Genomic DNA, 10,245 nt, shown 5'->3' with positions numbered 1-10,245 from the left:
GGTAAAAAGGGAAGCCACTGACTGGGAAAAAGTATTCAGTAATAACATATCAGATAAGGGACTTATATCCAGAATTTATGAAATACTTGAGCACCACAACAAGATAAAGGTAAATAATCCAATAGAAAAATGGGCACAGGATATGAACAGGCACTTCACCGAAGACGACATTCAGATGGCTAACAAGCACATGAAGAAATGCTCAAAATCCCTAGCCCTAAGAGAGATGCAAATTAAAACAACTATGAGATATCATTTCACCCCAGTCAAAATAGCAAAATTTAACAGAACAGCAAGCAACAAATGCTGGCGAGGTTGTGGAGAAACTGGAACCCCGATTCACTGTTGGTGGGAGTGTAAAATGGTGCAACCCCTGTGGAAAGCAGTATGGCGCTTTCTCAAAAAGTTGCAAATAGAGATACCATTTGACCCAGCAATTCCACTACTGGGAATATACCCTGAAGAGACCATAGCTGACATCCAAGCAGATATATGTACATCCATGTTTATTGCAGTTTTGTTCACAATAGCAAGGAGTTGGAAACAACCTAAGTGCCCATCAACAAACGAATGGCTAGAGAAGCTGTGGTATATTCGCACAATGGAATACTATGCTGCATTAAAAAACAAGGAACTCATGCAATATTATTCAAAATGGTTGACTCTGGAGAACATTATGCTAAGTGAAATATCCGAGTCACAAAAGGACAAATATTACATGATGCCACTGTTGTAGAATGGGACTAACCTCAGGGTTGGGGAGAGACTGAGTAAGATGTGTTCAATAATGTATACTGCACTGAAACAGAGGAGGGAGAAAACGGTTTAAAAGAGATATATAACTAGATATTTCTGTCATCACAGGAGTCTAGAGCGAGGGCTACATGGTGGAGGGGACCTGGGGGAGGGTTTGTAAAACAATGAAAGAATCTTTTCTTTTACTTTTCCATAATTTTTGACTCATGTACTTATAACTTGTTAGTCAAATTTGTGTCTTCTAGGTTGCAACACCCCCATGATACATCTTCAAGGATATGAACATGTATGGCCAAGCACAATCAATAAGAGTGCATCTAAATTCCAACATCAATCTCCATAATAGTCTATGTGTTTCCTACTGACAAAGGGGCCCTTTAGAGTAGTGAGAGAAGATCTTCACCCTGAAACCCACAGCGTCCCTTTTCAGCAGGAAGTAGCTAAGAGAATACGCCGTCCCCTTTTCCTTATGACTCAGGGTGAAGTCTCTCTCAGGGAGGAGTGATAGGGAATGGCAAAGGACACACTGACAAAGAAGATTAATCAGAACTGGCTTTGACAAGCACTGTGGCATTTGGACAAGAACAAACTGGGAGGAGGGTAGAGAGAATGGTGCAGCGGTGAATGAATGGAAACCCAAAATCTCTGTAAATGTTTATGAAAATTAATAAAATATAATTATAGAAAAAAAAATATGGGATTTATACCTGGCTAAACAATGACCTCCAAAATCATCTTCCCCCTGATCTCTGGAGCCTGTGAAGCTGTTGCCTGACACAGTCACAGTAAAAGAGACTCTGCAGATGATGTAAACAGGAAAGGTCAAGAGATGGAAAGATCCTGCATAAGCCCAGGTGGGCCCGATGTGCTCGCAGGGGCTCCTGTGAGAAGGATGCAGGAAGAGTCAGTCAGACTGAAGATGTTACTCAGGCCTTGAAGATGGAGGAAGGAACCATGAACCAAGGCATGAAATGCTGGAAGCTGAAAAGGCAAGGAAAACAGAGCCTCCAGAAGGAACCAGCCCCAACCATATCTTGACATTTGCCCACTGAGACTGACTGTGAGACTTCTGCCTCAGAACCCTAAGGGAAGCCACTTGGGGTGACATGTTACAGCAGCCTGATGAGATTTGTGCAGGCTCCCATCACTGACCAGCCAGCAGAAAGGCTGGAGACCCCAGCTCAAGGTGCCTCCTCCCAGGGGACATCATGGAGGCTCAGGAGTTAGGACTCAAGCTCATCTGGCACCATCCTTCCCTCAGCTACCACATTTTGTTCAACCAGCTCACTGCCAACTGAGAGGGGGTCCGACTCTTCCCCAAGGTCTTTGGAATCTGACTCATCGTCAGAATCAGCACATAGTCACAAATCAACCTGATGTGTATTCTATTGTTTAGAGAGATAGTGCTTTTTCACTGACTTACTATACAACTAGGCACTTTAGATCCAAATAAAATAGAGGCCATCAAGGACTGAACAGGGCTGTGACAGAGGAAGTCTTTTTCCAAACATGTAGCACTGCCCAAGCATGCCCAGTGAGATGCCTTCTGGAAGTGGAACCCTCATTTGAACACTCACTCTGCCTTGGCAGTGTTTCCTTGTTTCTGGGATCGTCCTTCCCTTTAGGGAACCACTGCTCCAAACCATTCTCCGGACCCAGCACCTCCAAACCTTCTTCATTGAGATCTGCAGGATTTGATTCCATACCTGACAGTAGATGGCGATCAAGATACCCCCACAGGAGATGAAGTAGGTAGGGCCCAGCCTGTACCAGTGGGATCCAAAGTGTCACCCTGAGATGTCTCAGAGTAGGAGCCTCAACAAGAAATCACCAAAGGGAGGGGGAAGACCGTCACAGTGACCTTGTCACTTCTCTACATACACACACATGCACAGAGGACAAAAGCCCAACTCCACAGAATGGCTGTCAAGACATCCTCCCTCCACCTCCACCGTAAAAAGGTACCTCTTACTTCCCTCGCCCCCATACTCACCCTTGCTTCGGCAACACTAACACTCAGCTGCTCCAGGACACCAGGTCTCGCATCCTTCTCAGCAGAACCATCCTCTCCCTCCCTCTGAACACAGGCACACAGGTCCAAAGAGCTCCTACTTGTCCTGCAGGAGCCGAATCAGAGACCAACTCTTCAGAGGAGACACCTTTCCACAGCCACAGCCACAGCCACCACCACCACCACCACCACCACCCCCGCCACGTGCTCCATACACAAGAGCCCATCCAGAACAGTCACTGGCTGTGTCACCAGGACCAAGAGGTCCTGCTGTTCTCCTGCAAGATGCCCAGACTGTGGGGCCAGATCACAACCGGGTGTTCAATGATGTGATGGGTGAAGGGAGAGAGACCCTTGAGGTTAGATGAACAGGAAGAGAAAACTGGGAAGGTTCCATATTCCACAGAGTGCTCTCCAAGAAGAAAAACGCAAGATGAAAAAGCACCATCTTTTATTTAGTCCCTAGGAGGCCATGGGTGACCCCTCAACTGTTAAGGGAAAGATGGGTCATTCAAACCTATCTACTGGTCCCTCAGAAGAAAGGCCCAGTGTTCTATGGAGCCCAAGGCTATTCTGATTCACAAGGTCACTGAGTCGGATTAACTCAGCGGCAGCAAGTACTGGCATAGTTTATTATATGCCTGGCACTCACAGAGTCATATTTATTACTCCACCAAACCCACACAAAACCCTGAGTCAGAAGCTCCTGAATCATCCAAATGATTAGGCAATCTACGACTAAGAGAAAGGTTGGCAGTTCAAACCCACCCAGAGGTGCTTCAGAACACAGGCAGGATGATCTGCTTCTGAAAGCGCACAGCCTTGAAGAGTCATATGGAGCAGATCTCCTCGGCACATGCTGGGTCACCGTGAGCTGGCACTGACTAGGCTTGACATCGACTTACAATATGTCCAGCTTTTGTATTAAACACTGAAGGGAACCTTGGGAAGCCAACAGATGAGCTCCTTCTCTTCATGGAGTGAGGAAAATAAAGCAGAATGCAAGTCAGTACACAAATACATCTGTGAATTTTGATAACTATACAGTAGGGCACAGAGCTCTGGTGGCCAAGAGTTAAGGAGCTGTGCTGCAATCCCAAAGGCACAGGGTGTGAATCCACCATCTGCTCTGCAGGAGAAGGATGGGCAATCTCCTCCCGTGCGGTTTACTGCCTCTAACAACCTGCTGAACGTCCTGACGCTGAGTTGGTTTCAACTCAATGGCACATAACAACACAGAGAAGGATAATAGTGCAGCCAGCTATTAACAGAGGCCTGGATTTGAAACAGAAAAAGGTTACATAACGGTCCAACTACATATGTATGTGAGGCCAAATGTCCTTCATAGACCCAAAAAACACAGGGAAAAAAAAAGTAAATGCACAACCATGTAAAAGAATCCAGCAGTATTTAAGAGTATGTAGAAGTGGAGCCTTTAAGCCTAAAGACCACCACCCACATCTGTTTGTCACACTGTGATGGGTCACTGTGATCCCGGAAGCTGTACCACCACCATTTCACATATCCGCTGGATTACTCCAGATGGACAGGTTTCCAAGGAGCTCAGATAAAACAGCTAGGAAGAAAAGCCTGACAATCTACTTCTGAAAATAACATCCGCTGCCAGTGAGTCAATTTCAACTTATATAATGACATTCAGGCTCCCTGAAGTGGTTTCTATTGGGTTTCCATTGGTTTTCTTAGTCTGTTAATCTTAATGGGGGCAGAGACTGCACATCTTTCTCCCACAGAGTCATGGGTGGATTTGAATTGCCAGACACACAGCCTACTGGTTAGTAGCACAACACACTGGCCACGATGCCATCAGAGCTCTTTTTCTGAAACTGAGCTAATGAAAACTCTACGGGCCACAGAACAATTATCCAGAAAAATCCTCTTAATTTTGGATATGTCATCAGGTGGAATTGATCACTGGAGAAGGGCATCTTGTTGATGAAGGAGGGGGAACGGCACAGAAACCCTCAAAGTGCTTAAGTGGTTGCAAATGTGTGCTCACATATTTCAACAACCATGAAGACAGCACAGAGCTGGGCAACGTTTTCCTTCACTTGCTTTACGCTGAGCAAAGTCAACTCGAAGGCAAATGACAAGAGCAACGTCTAAAGAAGGTGGAGGTGAGACCTAGCCCGGTAAGAGGCCAGGAAGAGCATTCAGGGTGGACGGACAATATTATGCAAAGGTTTCTGAAAGCTGTCAAGAGGTCAGAATGGCTGGGGAGAGGAAGATGAAGTGGAAGCAGCTCCAAGGATAGCCAGGGACAGAGGGCACAGCCTGGAGGTCCAGGACCAAGGAGCTTGGCTTTCCACGAGAATCACAGAATTGCTGGGATCTCCAGCAAATCTTCCTCAATCTTCAGAGGCACAGCGAAGAGACCACAGGAGACAGAGGCTTGGGGATGCAGAGGCCACTCTACAGGCCACTGCAAGGTCAGGACGCGGGAGGATAAGGAAGAAGTCGGAGAAGTGAGGGCTAGCCTAGAAAATTAGTTCGAGAAGATCGGACTCTCGCCTCAAAGACGCGCAGCGGTCAGAGATCAGAGCGCAAAGGTGGGGACAGAGTCGCCCATCCTCACTCGACTGGCCCTGTGGCACAGACGGCACCAAGTGTCAAGGTGCGGGGTGGGAGCAGCCAGAGGTGACCACAACTCCCTATACCTCTCCGCTTGCAAAGTCCCGAAGATCAAGGATCGCCATTTATGGGTTATGTTAACCATTAGCACACCCCGGGCCTCAAGATTCCAGCCTGCTCTGCGGCCGCCAGAGCCACAAGGGCGCATCCCTCCTCCCCCGCGGCGCCGGCCACAATGGTTTCGTCCGCCGCGGGCAGCGTTACCTAGGAAACAGGTCCACCGCGGCCGCACCCGGGGCAACAAGGCCCAAGCTTTCGAGAGATTCTCCTCACAACAGGCCTGGGCCCGGAACCACTGCCACCGGAGCAGCCGGCCTCCCGGGCTGTGGACCAGCCACGAGCTGAGCCCCGTCGGCCGCTGGAGAAGCCTCAGAGGGCAGCAAAGCAGCGCTCAAGTCCAGAACCCGCCCCGCGTCATTTTTGTCGTCAGGGTAGTAAGACCAATCAGGACCCGATTCTAAAGGCTCCGCTGCCCGAACGCCAGCCAATCTAGGCGGCGGCGGGCCCATTTGGCTTTGCGTGGCTGTGAGCCTCCAGCCTATGGGAATGTGACTGACATGAACATTATCCAATGACAAGCCTGAGGAGGCGTAGCCTCGGACGTCCCACGAGGTGAAGATGCAGCGGGAGGAACCCGCTCTGGCGAGCGGAATTCGGGGGTGCTGAAGGCGCTGTAGCTAGGCGGGAAGGAAGATCTGGAGCAGGGCACAGGATCAGGAGCTGGAGCCCCCAGGTGAGTGCGAGCAGAGACCCTAGGGGGCTGTGCTTTTAGGGGACTTGCACGGGACAGAATGGTGGGGATCGGCGAGACCTCCATCTGTGTGTCCCCAGCCTGCATCTCGGCTCCCGCCTCCGTCCTCACCTCCTCTGCATCCTCATCACCTTCTTCTCTATCACCTCCCTTCCCCCATGCCATCTCTCTGCATCCCAGCGATCCTACCTGACCATTCAGCCCACATCCCCTGACCTCTGCTCCAAACCCCATCCCACCTAGCAACACCTTCTTCCCCCATCTGGGCCCCTTCGATTTCCTCCGCCCCACCTCTCCATCGCTACTTTCCCCATCCTCCCCTGGCTCCTGCGCAGCCCCCAAAGGAATGCTCCCGGTTGCAGTCTTTCTTACCTCTTGTGCCTATCAAGGCATTTGCCCTGGCTTCCTATGCCTCTTCTCGGGTCCATGTCCGAACCCTCCCTTTCATTCTGCCCTCAGTCCCTCTGGGCGCTCTCCGCACAGCGTGTTCTGCTCGTTGGTTCCTTAATACTCCCTCCCTCCCTTTCTGCACCATTACCTCTAGCTGCTACCCCTAGTGTGCCCCATCTTTAGCATCTTCGCTTCTCCTGGCATAAAGCACTTCCCACCTCCCTACCTGCTGCTGTCCTGCAGGACGCAGAGACCCAGCAGCTGCTACCCTGCCTACTGCAGCAGCTGCATCGCAGGTCAGCCCGATACCTATCCACCTCCTACCCTCCTCCTGGCGCATCCTGACTTCTTTGGGGATTTGTCCTGGGGCTCCCGCAGAGGATACGCTTCACCTAAGAGCTTTCTGGGGTGCTCCAGGTGGGAAAACCCAGCCACCCATTCCTGCCTTCCTTCTTCACCATCGTCCCCTCCCCACCCCCACTTTCCAGCCTCAACCTCACTTTGTGATTCAGCATTTCTGAGGTTGGTAACTTTCTTTCCTTTCTGACTTGATGGGTTGCGAAGTTGAAGGCAGGAGAGTCTTGATTCTGTGACCAGTAGGTCCACCTTTGGGACCAAAAACTCTAGCTGCCTATTTGGAAAAGGGTGGATAGCTGGGACCGTTGGTGGGGACTACCTGTCTCCCTTTCTTTTGTCTGCCCAGTGTTGAAACGTGTCCAAGGAGAGATGACATAAGTAATAGCTCTTGGGGAAATGAGCCATTAGCATTTATGAAAATTAATACGTTCGTGTCTAAGGAGCAAGAACAGTGAATCCAAGCCACAGCTGTCCCACTGTCTATCTTTCCAGCATTTTTTTCTTTCTCTGCAGCTTCAAACGTCAGCCAGCCCCCTTTCTTGTGCCAAGAGCAAGCCCTGGCTCTGCTCACCAGCCGCATTCAGGCCCCCCTGCAGGGTTAGGGGACCTCTGCGTGCAGTGGCACATCTACTCACTTGATTCTTGGCGCTTGGCATGCAGCTCACCTGCAGAGCTCAGGCATTTGATCTGTCCTGGGATCTAACCCTGTGCCCTTGCAGCTCAGGACCAGGTACTCAACCAGGACAGCATGCAGCCGCAAAGGGAAGCCACATCCAGCCTGTCCCACACAGCTGCCTTTGTAGCTGCATGGTTGAAGCTTCCATTCCAAAATTCAGTGCAGCCCTTTATGTTTGGGGAGAGGAAGGCTGTCAGTGCAGGGGAAGGAGGAGTGAAAAAGCCCAGTTCTTGTTCTCATATCACTTGTGAGTCTGGATATGAAGCCGGTGTAGTAGACAGGAGGATAAGAGTAATGATGTGTAGGAGACAAGGCAAGATAGAACATTGTTTCTGGCTGAGCTGGTGTCACAGGCAGTGAGTGCTGGGGACTTGGAGGAGAGGAGGGCTCAGTTCTGGGCAGCCTGAGACAGCTTCTTATGGATGAGCTTGCTTTCTTATTTCTATCCTCACTCTCTTTTTCCTTTCTTACTGTCTTTATGGGGTTTTTTTCCCCTTCACTTTTTTCAATGATCTATTAAGCTCTCAATGACTCAGGAAGAAAGAAGTGACACCAAGTAGTGATGTGGCAGTTTCCAGCACAGGCTGGAGGGAGCAGGCTTTCTGTAGACTCCTGTTTAGTGATTCTCAGCCCATGTCAGCTGGGCAGGATAGTGTGTGTCGAAGGAAAGCCTGCTTTGGGGAATTCTTTAGAACTCTGGGGAGTGGGTTTCTGTGTCCAAGCATTATGGTTGGGAGCAAAACAAATGCATCTGATCTTAGGCTAAATTCCCAGTGACACCAAAGGTCCCAGGGTCAAAGCACTTCCCTCTCTAGTCCCCACAGAATTATCAACCTTTGGGTAAGGCTGTCTCTAAAGGTATCTGGGGGGAAACTCCACATCTTCTTCAGCTCCTCTCCCAAAACCAGGAGGTTTCACCTGAGAGAGACAAGGTGGGTTAAAGCTGAGGTCTTAGCCTTTGAGCATCCAGCCATCTCTCAGAATTATAAGAGGAGGTACAGAAGTGGAAGTGACTTATTCAGAGCCAGTGGCAGAACGGATCAAACCCTTTACTCCCTAGTATGCTGAGTGGTGCACATGGTGAACATATGCAGCTGGTAACCAAAAGACTGGTCAGATCCACCCAGAAGTGCCTTAGAAGAAAGGCCTGGCAATCTCTTTCCCAGAAAGTCAGCCATTGAAAACTCTGTGGAGCATAGTGTTCTAACATGGACAGGGTTGGCCTGGATGGCAACTGTCTTGTTGTTTTCAGGTGTTGTTTCTGTTGTGGGTTTTGGTTTTTGTTTTTCACTTCCTCCTAGTTGGAGGGAGTTGATGCCTATAGACACACCTGGCTGAATTATTGACTACCCTTTGGGAAGACCACCTTAGCAGGTTCTGCTATCATACATGGAGAAGCCAGTCCGTGGGTGTGTCTGAGCCTCTGAAGAGCTGATGAGAGCAAAAAGTGCCCCTACCGCAGAACATTCCTAATCACTCCGATCCTGCCTGCCTGGTGGCCCCCAACACCAGAACATCATTACTCATCATAGCCAAAGACATAGCCAGGTAGTCAAGGAAAAGAAGATAGGGATGCCAGTCAGGTGAGATGAAAGGGAACCCTCCCCACCTCCAACCTGCACCTTGCCAACCCTTGAGTCCTTATGAAGAACTCTGACAAGGAGGCTGATAGGCCTGTTGGGGAAACTGAGGCAGAGATTGGTAACAAGCCTGACTCCATTTCCTGGAAATGAGGAAAACTCAGTCTGTCCCTGCTCTGCCAAGACTCCGAGGCAATGCTTCTTCCCACCTCATCATGTCACCTTGCCAGCAACAATGGGAATGCTCACTTCTTTCTTGAGGCCTCTCCCCATATGCGTGATGGGTGGGGATAGGGTCAGGATTCAGTTCTAGGCTCCAGGAGATTTAGAAGCCCCCTTTCCCTCTGCTAACAGCCATCTGCTCATTGCGTGCTTTTCCTAAATCTACTCCTTTGAAGGAATCTGTGGGACATGTGGTTCTCTGTGCCACTAAGATGTGCTTCCTTCATGCCATCAGTGCTGAGGAGGTAGAGGGAAGAGGATTCACCAACTGCGCCAGGTGGGAGAGCTCATGCACTTGACCCTTGTCCTTAGAGAAAGCTCAAAGTGCTCTCTTGAACCAGGGCTTGGCAGACCTATGAGTCTCCCTGCCGGGTGGATATGCACTGTGTCCAGCTTCCTTGGCCTTCACTATATCCTGTGGTACTCTGGCCTTGCTCTTCCTATTCTGTGTGCTTCAGTCTCAGACCCCTAGCTTGGTGGTACCTACCATCAACATATTTAGGCTTCTGCCTCAAAGCCCTGCTGTGTCTATATCTTAGGAGAACTGCTTGATCTTCCTCTGCTAAGTGACCACAGAGCTGCTATTCTGAGTTTCTGTAATAAATACCATAATTGGATGACTTTCACAAACAAAAATTTCTTCCTTCACAGTTTAAGAGGCTAAATGTCTAAATTCAGGGAGATACCCGCTCTAAGGGGAGGCTTTCCCTCTTCATGGCTCTGAGAAAAGATCCTTGTGTCCCTTTGTAAATCTCTATAGGTCTGGCTTCAATCTTCCCCTGAGTCTAGGAGGTTCTCAGCACAGGGACACTAGTTCAAAGGACAAACTCCACTCCCAGCTTTTCTTTGTTGG

This window comes from Elephantulus edwardii, unplaced genomic scaffold (genome assembly GCF_000299155.1).
Source record: "Elephantulus edwardii isolate Elephantulus edwardi_28Jun2011 unplaced genomic scaffold, EleEdw1.0 scaffold00045, whole genome shotgun sequence".
Taxonomy (NCBI): domain Eukaryota; kingdom Metazoa; phylum Chordata; class Mammalia; order Macroscelidea; family Macroscelididae; genus Elephantulus; species Elephantulus edwardii.
Note: the sequence above shows the minus strand (reverse complement) of the source record.